This window comes from Nymphalis io, chromosome 4 (genome assembly GCF_905147045.1).
Source record: "Nymphalis io chromosome 4, ilAglIoxx1.1, whole genome shotgun sequence".
NCBI classification, from domain to species: Eukaryota; Metazoa; Arthropoda; class Insecta; order Lepidoptera; family Nymphalidae; genus Nymphalis; species Nymphalis io.
The window spans coordinates 6,934,645-6,950,402 of NC_065891.1; the positions used below are offsets into that span (position 1 = coordinate 6,934,645).

The 15,758-nt window shown below is 34.6% G+C and overlaps 1 protein-coding gene across 1 annotated transcript in view; it reads right to left on the reverse strand.

The window, feature by feature from the left end:
* LOC126768261 (leucine-rich repeat-containing protein 4B-like) overlaps window positions 1-7,850 on the reverse strand; it is a 28,835-nt gene extending 20,985 nt beyond the window's left edge. Inside the window, exon 1 of the mRNA XM_050486274.1 lies at window positions 7,638-7,850. The gene's annotated coding sequence lies outside the window, so the exon portion shown is untranslated. The remainder of the gene's footprint in view (window positions 1-7,637) is intronic.
* Between the last annotated feature and the right edge of the window lie 7,908 nt (window positions 7,851-15,758).

A 15,758-nucleotide genomic window follows, 5' to 3' on the forward strand; every position in this document is an offset into this window, starting at 1 on the left:
TGAAATAAGACACATACAGGTTTCCTCATGATGTTTTCCTTCACCGTCAAGGGTAATAAATAATATAGTTTAAGTATTTTATAATATATATTAACAATTGTAAAGCTAGTACTTTTTATCAAGAGCGTATCATCAATATTATTATTGACAGTCAATTTCATATCTAGCATAAACGCATCCTTAGTCAATATACTCATATCTGATCTTGTGTTGTATAACAAGTAATTCAACTAAATTATCGTTGTATACGAAAGCATAGATCACTGGGAGCTTTATGCATATGACACGTTAAATTGGTGTAAAATTTATTGTCAGTATTTTATTACGTATATTAACGGATTAATATCGGCGACAGCTTAAATTTGTTAATTATTCAACGTCCATTATCAGAGTAATTTTCTTTTATTGATATATATATTTATATATGTATATTTCTTTAATTATACAATCGAAATTATATTACATAAATTTTTAAAATTATAATAAGACAAAATTAAATACAAATATGATTACATATCAAAATTACGTAATGAAATTTTATTATTATGTCTTATTATAATTAAGTAAGTAATTACTTGATATTTTATATGATGATAAATATACATATAATAAAAATTAATGTTTCTCCAATATAAAGGTTTTACGTAAACCCTAAACGTTTATACTAGTGCGAAGTTAGTTATAAATAATACAACAAGTCAAAGTTTGTCCCAAGACATGTTTCACAAACATATTTAATATACTCATTCCGTTATGTACTACTAAACATGATGTAGGAAATCCAAAAATAACATAATTATAATTCAAATTAGTGTAAAATTAGCCGAGATGGCCCAGTTGTTAGAACCGATTACAAGTTGCGAGTTCAAACCCGAGTACCTGAATACAAACACCTCAATATTTTCATGTGCTAATGTTTATAATTCATCTTATGCTCGGCGGTGAATTGTGAGGAAACCTGCATGCGTGGCGGAATAATCACCATCTCTTTAAAAGACATATATAATAATATTTAAATATAACATTTAAATGGTGAGTTTTTTTTTTACTTTTCTTAGTCTAAAAACGAGCATACTTAGTTTGTAATTGTTTTGCACAATATTGCACCTATAATTATAGATAAAGCATGCCGATAAAACATGACGATGGCGAGACTACACAGGGTATAAAAGAAAGGTCCGGCTATATTTTACTGTTTTCAGCAGAATTTATTTAACGCATAGTTAAAAACCTATAAAAATTCGCGTAAATCATGTCCGAGTGACCGCCCGACGGCCGTTTCTGGCGCACTCCCGTTATCCGGTATCTAAAGCCGTTTTAAATTCCATTACCGGGCTTGCACATTTGTCCCTAGGGCCAAAAGTGGACGTAATTTCCTATATGTTTTTGCTAAATGTTTTAAGCTATTTATTGAAAAGTAATACTAAATGCAAATAAAAATTCATCAGCTTTTTAATGAATAAGCTCAAATATCTGAGTCAAACATCACTACAAAAAAAATCGAATACCGACAGAGTTTAATACACTTTTTATTATATAAAGTAAAAAAAACGTATAATAAATACATTTTTTTACATTACGCATTATCATAAATTTATTTAAATAAGTTTTACAATAAAACGATTTTTAAAAGGTATATTCTATTTATTATGGATTTAAATTAGAAGTGTATATTATGCATGAGGAATAGACGGCTAGTTCTCATGTCAGATTACGCTATATGATGTAATAAAAACTTACATTTTCTTTTAAGTGTTTCCTTCCCAGCAATAAAAATGAATGCGCCATTCCTCCTTAAAGCAAATAGCTTAAATTATATTACTATAAAAGTTACTGCGAACCCTTGTAATTATAAGATACGCTCGTGGTCTCAATAAACAGAGAAAAGTTATTGTACACGTTATATTTATATAAAACTATTGGCAAATTTTACTTTTGGGATTAAGTACGCGATTAATGTGTGTCGTCCAAATGTAAATCTCTGCAAGCGCACCAAATAAATGCTTTGTAAAATGTTTTCTCTCTACGGAATACAACACCTGATAAATGATAGCTACGGGCGTTTTATGAAAATGTGATACGATAAATGTTACGTCATTACGTATACTGTACTGTATTTGCTTATGAAATACATACGAATACGAATCCGACATTGTGTAAGATTTTTTATAGCGCGAAGAAAAGAAATACACAAGTGAGGATTTTGTTTTCTTTTCGCTGACTGTTCCAGGCTGGATCACAATTTAAACTTTCTGTTTACATTTGCAAGCGAGAGAGATTTTTTGCCTAAATTTAACAAATATTTTGCGTATTTTTGCATGCGTTTATTTATTATTGTTTTCTTAGGTTCTGTTTACGGCTTTTATGTGTAAGTGGTGGCTCATCCCACATTTGCCCCAGATTATGAAAGACGTTTTGAAAAAGGGGGCTCGTTTTTAATATTAGTAAATGATCACCACCATCCATAGACTATAAAAAATATTATCCATCCATTACATCGCCAATGCGCCACCAACCTTAGGAACTAAATTGTCCCTTATGCCTGTAGTTACACAGGCCCATTCGCCCTTCAAACCGTAACACAACGATACTAATTAAATATTGCTGTTTGGCGGTAGAATATGTGATAAACATGGTATATACGAATCGAACATACGAAATCTTTACGACGGCTACTTCGCCATCGCATCGTTGGCCAGCACATTATATTTATTCTTTAAGATTTTAATTTATATTAAACATACAGTTTAATGTTCAAAGTTCGAAAGGGCACCGCGGCTGCTCAATTGTTATATGTAAAGTTTTAAATAAACAAAAAATATATATTGTGCGGTCGGGTGACCCCGTCAGGAACGAAGTTTTTTGCTATATTTATTGAAAAAATATTTTTTATAAATTTAATTTTATTTAAATTTTATAAATTTACAACAAAAAATTGCCACGCACTATATTGCCAATATAAAACACTCTATATTGCCATTAGTTGGCGATATGCGCACATATATATATATCATGTTGGTGTCTTCAAATCCAGAGTAAACAAGTTTCTTATAGGTAAGCGTGCTACATCCTAGACCGTGTCGATGCTTAACATCAGGCAAGTCAACGGTCAAACGCTGGCCTATTATTTATAAAAAAAATAATCATATATGGCATGTTTCATATTGCTGTACTTTTTCTGTTTGATTCTGCACGAATTTTCGTAGAAATTGAGTGTTTGTTTTTGGTATTTTTTTGCATTCTAAAGTTGATTTTGTTTTTTTTTTCAGAACAATGTACAGTACGTACTTTTCAAGGTTAACACTTCTCATACTCGCGTTGTTTGCAAGAATTTGAAAATAGAAAGTCACAATTACGTTTGAGAACCCCAGATTTGAACCATCGAACTCATGATCTGCAGTCGAACAGGCTAGTCACTGAATCAGAGATTATATAAGGAGGTAAGTTTATTTGTTTGATATGAAACTTTATAATAGTTTATAGTTTCAGAACGAACAGCGACGACGGACGAACGAAAGCTTATGTCTTTTATAGATATGATAAAGTAACTAAAATTTGAAAAAAAGTAAGAAAAAGTTCAGTTTATTTGCCACGCGGTATTAATTCTTATCAAATGAAATGTCATATTAACATATTGTTAATAAATATTGCTATATGAAGCAGTTTAGAGATATTTAAAAGAATGTATGAGAAAAAAAACAAGAGGAGTGTGGTTAGAGGTTTCCTCACTAGGGCCAAATAGATAGCAATAGATAGCTTAACTTTTAGTTAGGGATATTTCGGTTTAAAGACATTTATTTATTTCTCATAAAGAACACAAAAGTTCACTTATAATAAGAAATTACAATAATTTTGCCTGAGGGTACATTTAAAAGTCTGCCTTATAAATTATATACAGTGAGATAAAATGTTGCGGGTAGTTATATTACACAAACATGTTTAGGTAGGGATTACATTAACTTATAAATTATTTTGCACATATTCCATTACACGTTTTTTGAATATAGGAAAACTCTTGCTATTAATGATTAAGTCTGATAATTTATTATAAATTTGAACTCCTTCAAATAAAATGTTTTTCTTTCCATAGTTGGTTCTGGTTTTTGGAAGTTTTAGTTTATTACGTTTTCTAGTGTGGTATGTATGTGTTTTTTTATGAAAGTGTAATTGTGAATGTGTTTTATTTGTTATTATTTTTCTAATCAACATGCAGGTTTTTAAAGTGTATAATTGATTTATATTAAGAAATTTTGTTTTTTTGTATAATTCAGCGGATGGCGTCATATAATCATATTTATAAAGAACTTTAATAATTTTATTTTGTAAAGTTTGTAATGACTTTATGTTAGACTTCGCAGCAGTTCCCCATATTTCAATAAGATATTCTATATGAGGTTTTACTAAAGAATTATAAATAATAGGACGAATTTTATTAGGTATACATAAGGAAATTTTACGTAGTGCTCCTATCAAAGGGGATATTTTATTTTTAAGAATCATCTTAAAAATCAATGTGGTATTGCCAGGTTAACTTGCTATCCATTATAAGACCTAAATATTTTTCATGATCAGTTTTATTTATAGGTTCGTTAAAAATTGTTAGCTGGTCATGATTTGGTATATTTTTATTTTTAGGCGCGAAGATCATATATGATGTCTTTTTGGTATTAATAGTTAATAAATTAGACAGAAACCATTCACTTTACATTTAACATTTAAATCACGTTGAGCTACGTCAATTATATTTTTAATGTTATCACCAAAGTAAAATAAGCTTGTGTCATCCGCGTAAAGAGTTACATCTCCAGACAAATCAATTGTAGTAATGCTATTTATATAAATTAAAAATAATAGCGGTCCCAAGATAGAGCCTTGTGGTACTCCATATGTTAACGTTGCGGGCTTACTTTGAAATTTTCCGATTTTAACAATTTGCTTGCGACGATGTAAATATGATTCTAAAATTTTGATTGCCGAACCTGTTATACCTTCTTTATGTAGTTTTTGTAACAATAAATTACGGCTGACCGTGTCGAAAGCCTTTTTAAATCTATAAAGATACCTAGAACGATTTGCTTACTATCCAACGCGTTTTTAATTTTGGTGACAATATCCACAGTTGCTGAAAGTGTATTAGATTTCGGACGAAAGCCATATTGTTGACTAAAAAAGAAGTTTTGTTTATTGAGGTAATTATAAAGACGGACATATATTAATTTTTCTAAAATTTTTGACAAAACTGGTAAAACAGATATCGGCCGATAATTCCCTGGATCTGTTTTACTTCCGGATTTATAAATTGGTGTAACTTTAGCAATCTTTAGACTTTCGGGGAATTTTCCTTGTGTTATCGATGCCTTTACATGTGTTTACGTTCAATTTGTCGATTATTTCACTAACCTCTTTTTTTGTGGTGGGTGCAAATGACTGAATAGTGTTATTTTATGAACGTGAAAGACTGGAAGTAAGTTTTTGATGATATGATTGGGGTATTTTACTTGCTAAATCTGAACCAACAGTGGAAAAGAAATCATTAAAAAGTTGACAAATCTCATAAGGATCATTTACTACTATATTGGAATCTCGAACAAGATTAGGAGGTATGATATTTATCTTATTTTTGTTATTGACGAGACTGTTAATTAAATCCCACATTTTTCTTGGTTGCTTTTTACATTTTTCAAAGGCGTTGGAATAGGAGTTAATTTTAGCATTTCGTGTAGTTTTGAAAGCTTCGTACCTTTTGGTTTTTTAATTTATAGTTATAGTTATAGTTATTTAATTGATTAATTATAATTTATTTTTTAGTATGAAGTATAAAATAGGCGGTGATTAGCCTAGTTGCAATATAATTATGTAACTATAAATAGAAGGATTGCGCAAATAAAAGTTTTCGATACAACTAAACAACTTACTTACTCTTTAATTAAATATAAATACGATTCACAGACAAAAAATGTTGAGTTTGTATATATATATATACAAACTCAACATGTCTGAAATCGATACCTTTGATGAGTACACTTATTATATTTTACTGAACTAAATATTTTCTTAGTAAATTACACAACCAGACACATACAACCAGATTTTAAAAAGAATGAACTATTGTCTATTTCCTATTCAAATACAGTTATAGTGTAATCCCACCTGGTTATTAAGTTTTTTGTTAGACATATAATAACTTACTATATTCTCTTACTTAATTAAAATGCATAATTTCATAACAACAATGGTCCTTCTACCTCATAACATCCCTACTTTTTAAACTTACCTTTACTTGTACATTTATTATCATATTTATTTATACAGCGATTCAGTCATTCCGGTCTAATTTAAATAAGGTACAAGACGAGAGAAAGATCTTAAGCGTGTTTAATTTGCAACGTCCTCTAAGCAGAATAGTCAGTTAATATAAATTTCAACAACATTTTAAGAGGACAAGTATCTACCGACAAATGCAAGAAGGCAACGAAAGGGCGGATGGGGCATAAGTCACTGTCAAAACCTGCGTCCGTCGACACTTTTTTCTATTTTGAGTCTTTTGTGAGTCAAACAATGATATCAAAGTTTTTTTTTGTAAAAGAAAGATAATTTAGTGAAACATTTCGAATGAAACAAGTCAGAATTAAATTGAATTAAACTGTTCTCTTGTTGGGCTTATATAAATTGATATAAATATTTCGCCTTTACTTCAGACTATAGAAATTAACTTTATAGTATATTTTAACAAAACAGAAACTTTTTTTTGGAATTTAACTAAGTCTCGCACAAAAAGTCTTTTCTTTATTGTTAGCATTATTTCACTCGCCTCGCTATTTTTCAACATACAAAATGGTGCTCTTAAACGAATGTCTACGGTTAGTCGTAACTCAAAATGAATGTAGGGTTTATTTTTGTTGTGCCGGTAGATACATACTTACTAGGAATAAATGTTCGTTGAAATATTGTCATTAATTTACAAAATATTTCATTACACGTATAAATGACTAATACACTTATTTAGTTTAGTTTTCTATCATTATGGAAATCAGGCAAATGGAGAGCAATAACTAATCTTATTACAATATTATCGTTCTTAATATGTATTACAGACCTAGACGGAGAACGGAACGGACCTCCATTTCCCTAAAAAGCAGTTGTTTCTCCTTGCTATCTTCAGTTCTATGAAGTTCGCAGCACCAAATTAGATGCAAAAAAGTTGTCCAGGTGTTCATAGCTACTGATCAATTATCATGATAAAATGTCTCATATAATCTTTATCATTATATATCTTTATCAAAATTAGTATTACTAGTTCACAATATAGATTGTATTATACATTATAGGCGTTTCATTATTTTTAATATAAAAATATCGGTTTAGTGAATTAAGCAATAAAATACGGGTCAGTTTTTAATTTAATACTTTTCAATAGAATATGTACTGAGCAATGCACTTAATAACTAAAAAAATAATTATTTACGAACGTCCAAAACCTTTATTAAATATGAGTACTTGCTTAAAACTAAAAAAATTCCAGTCATACAACAACAATATTATTGATTTATATTTATATTCAAATTAAATAGATTTGTTAAAGTTTGCAAAAGCAATGAAGTTATAAAATAAAACCGGAAAAAATCATTAAAACATACCAAAACTTTGTATTCCTTAGGTTAATAATTTCTTTTATAGAAAGTGCAGCATTTTGTAGAACATCGTACATATTAAATTAATTTACATAACAAAGTTCACTTGAAATGTTCGAGTTAATCACTTTAGTCACAGTTTACTGGAGTTGAGCTCGCGACGCGTGTGGGAACATTACGCAGCTTACGCTCAGATTTACTGCTCACAATACCTAGTAGCGCTGGCACGAGATGTCAACTGACGAGCCTGAACCACGGCTACGCTTCATCCGATCCGCGCAGTCGCAACACTTTCAAGCTTTAATCTCCCGATGCTCCGTAAAGGACGAACACAAGCGCCATTATAAATATTTTGAACTGCATTTGTTAATAAATGAACACGTACATTATATAATATTTTGCTGTTCAGTGTTCACGTATTATATGTTCATATATTCAATGATATTCTGAACAACAATATTGTACATTCAATATGAAAATACTAGAGCAATGCCTTGTCGATACAAAAACTTATCTACACTAGTCCCTCTAAAGCAAAAAAAAGTAATAGCCGGTAAATGTCCCACTGCTGAGCTAAGATCTCCTCTCTCTTTATGGAGAAGGTTTGGAGCTTATACCCCATCGCAGCTCCAATGCGGGTTGGTGATACACATGATTAAATACATGCTGGTTTCCTCACGATGATTTCCATCGTCGCCGAGAACGAGAGAATTATAAATACAAAATAGCACAAGATAATTTAGTGGTACTTTCCTGGGTTTGAACCCGCAACCATCGCTTAAAATTCACGTGTCTTAACCACAGGGCCATCTCGCCTCAAGTTGGTCTGATCGACTAAAGAAATAGTAATTTTTGAAGTTTAGATTTGTTCTGAAAACGACAAAAATCGGAGAGGTAATTATTTTTTAGAATTTATTTATGATTTAAAAAATATATATGAAGTGCACACCTGGCAGACCTGAAATGTTCGATTAATTATTGACATTGTGAAAGACCACAGAAAAGTGGTCTGCCAGTATGTTGCCTCTGCGTTGACAATTTATGGCACTTTAAAAGTGTTTAAAAACAAGCTGTCTGTTTGCCATTTAGAGGAATATTTACATTTCTAATAAAAACGACGAGGGGAACATTCAGGCCTCTGATATTTCAAAGGCAGACGATTTGAATATTTTTTTTATAAATCATTAATGAAAATAATTGGTATAGTCAGACAGCGACCGGGGTGAGATAACAACTTGAAAAGTTGTAATGAATACTAGTTATTATAGAAGATGCCACACAGTGGCTAAAATAAAAAAAATGTCTTAAAATTATTTATTAATACGTATTAAAATTAATTGTTAATGGAACTAATTAATCTTAGGTAAAGCTTTCGTTAGGCGCGATTTCAAAAATAAATTTAAAATATTCGGGTTGTTGTCACACCATGACGAATCGAATGGACACAACTAGAACCATGAGAAAATTACTTAGTAGAGCTTATTGTTTACATTTTCTAAATTCCATTCCGCGATAATGTAGAGGCCTGGATGTCAACTTAACTGATTTTCTTTATTTCCAGGACCTTCAATTTCAGAGGCAGACATGAGAAAATACTTAAGTACCCTTTTTATTATTATAAATCTGAAGCGCTGGACTAAAACGGTTGAATTAAGCTTTAATCGTTATTGACATTATAAAACATGAGTAAATCATATACCGAAATGCTTAGCCCAGATCTCTAGGCAAATACATAAAATAGTAATACGCTGTATTTACGTGATCTTAACCGATGATTCCGACTTCAAATCCAGACGAGCAGCATTTTCATGTATGTACCTAATTTGAGTTATTATAAATCATATCGTACTCGGCGGAGAAGGAAAACATCGCGAAGAAACCTGCAAACTGCATGGAATGCCCCGTGTGGATACACGCAAACTCGAAATTCCGGTCATTTACAGTTTGTTACTTTTTTTAAGTTTATCTACTCTAAAAAAAAAAGATATAATCTTTAAAATATTAATTGTTTTGTTTTCATTGTTTTAGTGTTCATCTGTGCACACACATGTGTGTGTATAAGCTATATAAAAAGTGTAATGTAGTGTAGGCTAACGTCATTGACCAACTGAGGTGAACAGAACTCCAGACGTCTTAGACATAAGGTCATAACATAAGACGTAGTAATATGTTATATACATTTGAAAATTATTTCCGTATTGATATTTATAAATTAGTATTTTGTAGGCAAAGTGGAAAATAAATAATATTTATAGCCATTCAGTAGTTTTTGCGTTTAGAACATTTATATTAGTAGGATATGTATTGTGAAATTATGTCCTTTCGAAATAGCATTAGCAAATTATTTCATTCAGTTGAACTGAAGTAGGTTCATGACCAATTTTCATTGTAAAAACAAGGCTGACCACTAGCAGGTTTTTAGAACAACCTTCCTAGCTGCATTTGGCTTCATTCGGCGAAAAATAGCGGTTCGCTAAGAACGTAAAGTAAGTTTTTTTTTTTTATATATTCGCCGGGAGGGCAAATGACTCTACTCCACCTGATGGTAAGTGGTAGTAGAGTCCAAACGCGACGACGGCCAGTACAGACGGGAAAAGCGTTCTGCACTAGCCGCCTTCGCCTTGCCGGCCCGCAAGATGCCTCTTCACGCCTCGTTTGAAGGAACCCGGGTTGTAAGAGGAGGGGAACAAAAAAATTATAATAAATAAAAATAAAAACAAATAGATACATTTACTTAAGTGACAATTTAGATATCAGCTAAAAGGAATAGAGATAATTTTTTGCCGTATTAAATTGAAATTGCGTAAAATCTATTTTGGTATCAATTATTAATCAAAAGTAGTGTTGTGTTGTTAAATGACATTCGACTTTCAGACGGTCCACGGCACTGCCAGGTCGAGTAACGCTACACATCTTGGATTTGGTCATCTAGAGTTTAAATATCCAACTGCCTGTTGTATTGTACAATTGGACACCAAGATGACGAAATTCATCATCATCTCTCGCATATACTTAAGTAAGTTAATCTATTCTATACATATAAAAAAATGTAATGTAACTGATCGTTGTCTGTACATGGAAGGTATTTGAGTAAAACTATTACCGGGGACCTTTATCTACGCAATATAACCCAAAACAATTTTTGTAAAAAAAATTTGTCTGTCCATTTGTGCACGCTAATCTTAGAAATGGCTTAACGGATTTTGGGTGCGGTTTTCACTAATGTGTTGTGGCTTACTTCACTTAAAATTTAGTGTGTTTTATTTCAATCGGTTTATAAATAATAAAGTTATGTCAATTTAAAAAATCACGTCGAACATTTATTCGATAAAAAATGCTATAAAATAACTGTTTAGTTGAATTGGCTGGAACTTTAGCTACCTATAAATGTTAGACTGTAAAATGATCATAATTGAAAGTTTATATGAACAAAACAAAGTTACAAAATAGACAGTTTCAGAGATTTAGATACTTCCGATGTAAGTTAACCTCAGATCTATATGATCAATCATATTAAATAGGGTTCAGGTTATGCTATAGAAATATGTCTATGTCTAGATATGTCTATCTTTTAAGGTTGACTCAATATGTTGACCTATGGTAATCAATTTTGTTCTAAAATTATCCATTATTTGCAAAGTATTTTTTATAAACTTGGCATTAATTCTTATAAAAGATATCGAGATAAGACCATAGATAGTACTTAGTACTTTTTTATAATTTTGATATATTTCTAAAGGTAGTTGAGTAGTTTGCTTGAAAATACTATACTATACTATACACTATACTATACATACGTAAGTATTATTGTTTTCGATTTGAGAGTAACTTTGTATATTAAAATTTATAGGTTAGGTCGGTATTTCGTTTCGTTGCCGTATACTTTTTTTTATTCATAATATTGTTAAATGTATGCTTAGGTTAGTTTGACAAGTGAAGTAAAAGTCTTAAATATATTTTCACCTTCTTCGAGTGCCACTCAGACTAGCGAAGGTTGGTAGTCAGCTTTGAATACTCCTTCTTGTTCTTCACGAGGCGAAAGAGTTCGGCAGCACTCGCGATTCCCGAGATTCCATTATCGGATGTTGCACAATCAAGACTTTTTTCTGTGACCAACAGCTCTCTTTCTGGCAACTTTTCCCATCATAATGAGTTGCAAAAGTTCATATCTTTCATTTTCACATTTTCTTGAGTCTCCAAAAGTTGCCGTTTCTGGTTGACGCAACGCAGAACTTCCACATTCGAGACCTTTTGAGTGCAACTGTAGGTGGCAACGTACGTCTATATGCCCACATCTCGAAAGCGTCCACATCTCACGTTTCTTGAGATCTTTTTTAATTGGGCACGCCTCGCATCCGTAAAGCAGTATAGGCCAGTGGTAACAATGTAGCAGTCGTATGCACACAGGGATCTTAAGTCTGCAATTGCAGAGTACTTTTTTAAGTAACGTAAATCTTCAGTAGATGATGCTATTTGGACTTTATCGTCAGCGTATTTGATGTTGTTAATATACCGGGCATTTGTTTTGACTCCACATTCGAGGTCTGCAATTGCTTCAATTACAATACGAGTACAAATAAAATAGCGTGGTTAACAATATACAGCCCTGTCGGACTCATCTTTTTATTTTCTCATCAGTCTCCTCATCGTCAACTCGTACAGTAGCCTTCTGGTTCCAATACAGTTTCTGGATAGTCTTATTGATGTTTAATATTTTGTTCTTAATTGAATACTACTCTTCCCCCACCGTACGCATTATCACAGGTTTCTTATCTGCTGCCCACTCGTTTATTTCTTTCGCCACTTCAACTCGGATGTTAAGCTCTTTAAGTTTTCTCACATCTATTGCACGGTACTGTGTTCTCTTCTTTAGTTATTTAAATCTACATGATATTGTCGCTACAGCTGGATTATGGTCAGATCTTATATCAGCCCCAGGATACATCTTAGCACTTTTGATGCAATTACGAAAGCGATTATTGAGGATGTAATTTATCTGATTTCTAACAATTTGCCGAGGGGTATGCTTAGGTGACGTCCACATATACAACCTCCTTGGTGAAAATAATTGTTTATGATAACAAAATCACATCATCTCTCTCATTCCTTGCCCCAAGTCCGAACTTTCCGGTTACTCTTGGCACTTCTCCTTTCCCCACTTTAGCATTAAAATCGCCAATCACTAGATTTATTTCGTGATTTTTTGTCATTTAGAGCAGATCTTCTATTTTTTTATAAAAGTCTCGAACTTCGTGACCTGACCCATCTGTAGTGTGAGCATACACTTGAATAATGTTAATATTTCTTGGCTTGGCTTCTATTTGAAGTAACATGGTTCGGTTTGATTTTGGTACTAAGTTTACAGGTGTATTAACGCATTTTGTGTTTATGATTACTCCCATTAAATACTTGTTGGAGCTATCCTCAGAACCAGAGTAATATATGGTGTAGTTATTATCTATTTGGTGTTTACCTTTGCCTATCCATCTGATATCACTTAGTCTAGTTTTGCCACGCATAATCTCGGGGTAGACCGTCGTGCCGGTTGGTGACCGGTAGGTGGGGTCCCGACGGCCACTTTCGGGGGGGTTCGGGGGCCCTTCCATCCGGCGGGTCAGTGTATTTTTCCTTTTAGCAACCACTTGGGGAAACACGCCTCCACACTTTGCCCATCCCTATCGTGGCAATACATCGCTCATATACAATCAACATCAAAACATCAATACGGCAATACTATCGTGGCAGATCTCGTCAGTAGGAGTACGCGTAACCGTTGGTTCACTCGTGAATGTGCCGATGCTGTATCATCTAAGCAGGCGGCATATCGCAAGTAGATCAACGGCTGCATTAGCGGGGCATCTAACATTGACTCACTGAAAGCAAACTATAATAAAAATTCCAAGTCCTGTAGAAAGGCATACACGAGAGCGGATGCACAGCACATTGTACAGATTGGTCATGACCTTGTTTCGCATCCTAGGGGCTCCCGTAGCTTCTGGCGTCTGACCAAGTCTGTGCAAAACAATTTCTGCCAACCTTCGCTGCCACCGCTCAGAAATACGGACGGGTCGCTAGCTCACAGTCCGCAAGAGCTAGCTGATCTCCTGGCTAAACAATGGCTTTGCCGACAATTCCGTCATCGATGATTGTAGTGCGCTGCCACCTACAATACCTTCATGTGGCCATACGATGCCTGACATCAAAATCAGGCAACGTGATGTGCGTGCGGAGCTGCAATCACTTGATGTACGAAAAGCCAGCGGTCCCGATGGAGTACCAGCCATAGTGCTGAAGAAGTACGCAGCGGAGCTGTCTCCTGTGTTAACGCGCCTGTTCCAACTTTCTCTCTCTTCGGGATGTGTGCCGGAGGCTTGGAGAAGAGCTAATGTGCAAGCGGTTCCCAAAAAAGGGGATCGGTCTGACCCGGCAAATTATCGGCCAATAGCTATCACCTCAGTACTTTGTAAGGTGATGGAACGGATTTTAAACAACCAACTGATCCATTACCTAGAAGATCACTGTTTGATTAATGATCGTCAGTACGGGTTTCGACCAAAACGGTCCACAGGTGATCTTCTAGCGTACGTAACACACCTCTGGGGTGAAGCTATCGACAAGCATGGAGAATCGTTGGCTGTCAGCCTCGATATCTCCAAGGCTTTCGACAGGGTCTGGCACAGAAGTCTTCTCTCCAAGCTACCGGCATATGGTCTGCCTGCTCAGCTATGCACCTGGATTGCCAGCTTCCTACACAAGCGTAGCCTTCGTGTTTTAGTAGATGGTTGCGCTTCACAATTCTATGTAGTGAATGCTGGGGTCCCCCAGGGATCTGTGCTATCTCCTACACTCTTTCTTTTGCATATCAATGATATGCTCTCTCTTGGGCACATACATTGCTATGCAGACGATAGTACAGTGCATGGTGGATACCACGGACGCGCAGTGGCTGGGCGAGCGGAAATTGAGGAGAGGCGGAAGGATCTTGTCATTGAAATCGATAGGACGTTAGTGCTCATCGCCAAATGGGGCTCTGATAGTCTTGTTGAGTTTAATGCCAAGAAAACACAGGTATGCGCTCTCACGGCGAAAAAGTCAACATTTTCCCCTCTTCCCTCCCTCTGTGGTACTCCGCTGGTGATGCAAAGCAAAATCGCCATGCTGGGGATTGACGTTCGCTGCGACCTTAGTCCAAGGGATTACATCGAGGCTGTTATAAAAACAGCTTCACGGAAACTCGGAGTTCTGAACAAGGTGCAGCGCTTTTTCACGCCACAACAACTGTGCCTGCTGTACAAAACACAGGTACGGTCTTGCGTGGAATATTGCTCGCACCTTTGGGATGGCTCCGCTAAGTACCTACTTGAGGCCTTGGACCGGTTGCAGCGACGTGCCGTACGCATTATTGGCGACGTAAAGGTCACAAACACCCTTGAACCTTTTAAAATTGCGTCGTGAGATAGCAGCACTGAGCGCTTTCTATCGACTGTATCACGGCGAGTGCTCTGAGGAATTATTCTCTCTAATTCCTGCTTCCCCCTTCCTTCTTAAGTCCACGCGAGCTGGTTCTCGATGTCACCGCCTAACTGTGACATCAATTCCATCGCGAACAAAGAAATTTGGCAACTCCTTTCTTTGTCGCACTTCCAAAAAATAGAATTCCTTACCAGCTCACGTATTCCCCTCCTCTTACAACCCGGGTTCCTTCAAACGAGGCGTAAAGAGGCATCTTGCGGGCCGGCAAGGCGAAGGCGGCTAGTGCAGAACGTTTTTCCCGTCTGTACTGGCCGTCGTCGCCTTTGGACGACGGCCAATCACCATCAGGTGGAGTACCACTACCACATACCATCAGGTGGAGTAGAGTCATTTGCCTTCCCGGCGAATATATTTAAAAAAAAAAAAGTTTCCTAATGTTAATCTTCATTCGTTGCATTTCTTTGCAGACATTGTAGACTTTTTCAAACTTCTGACGTTCCACGTTCTATCTTCATTTGTTGTTTTTTTTTCACATGGGGATTCTTAGCACCTCTGTCCCATGTAAGGGATGACTGCAACTCAGGGCCTTTCTTGTTTAGACTTTTCCATAAAAGTAACGATAACTAGGAAAAAATATTGCAGTGGTTTCCCTTG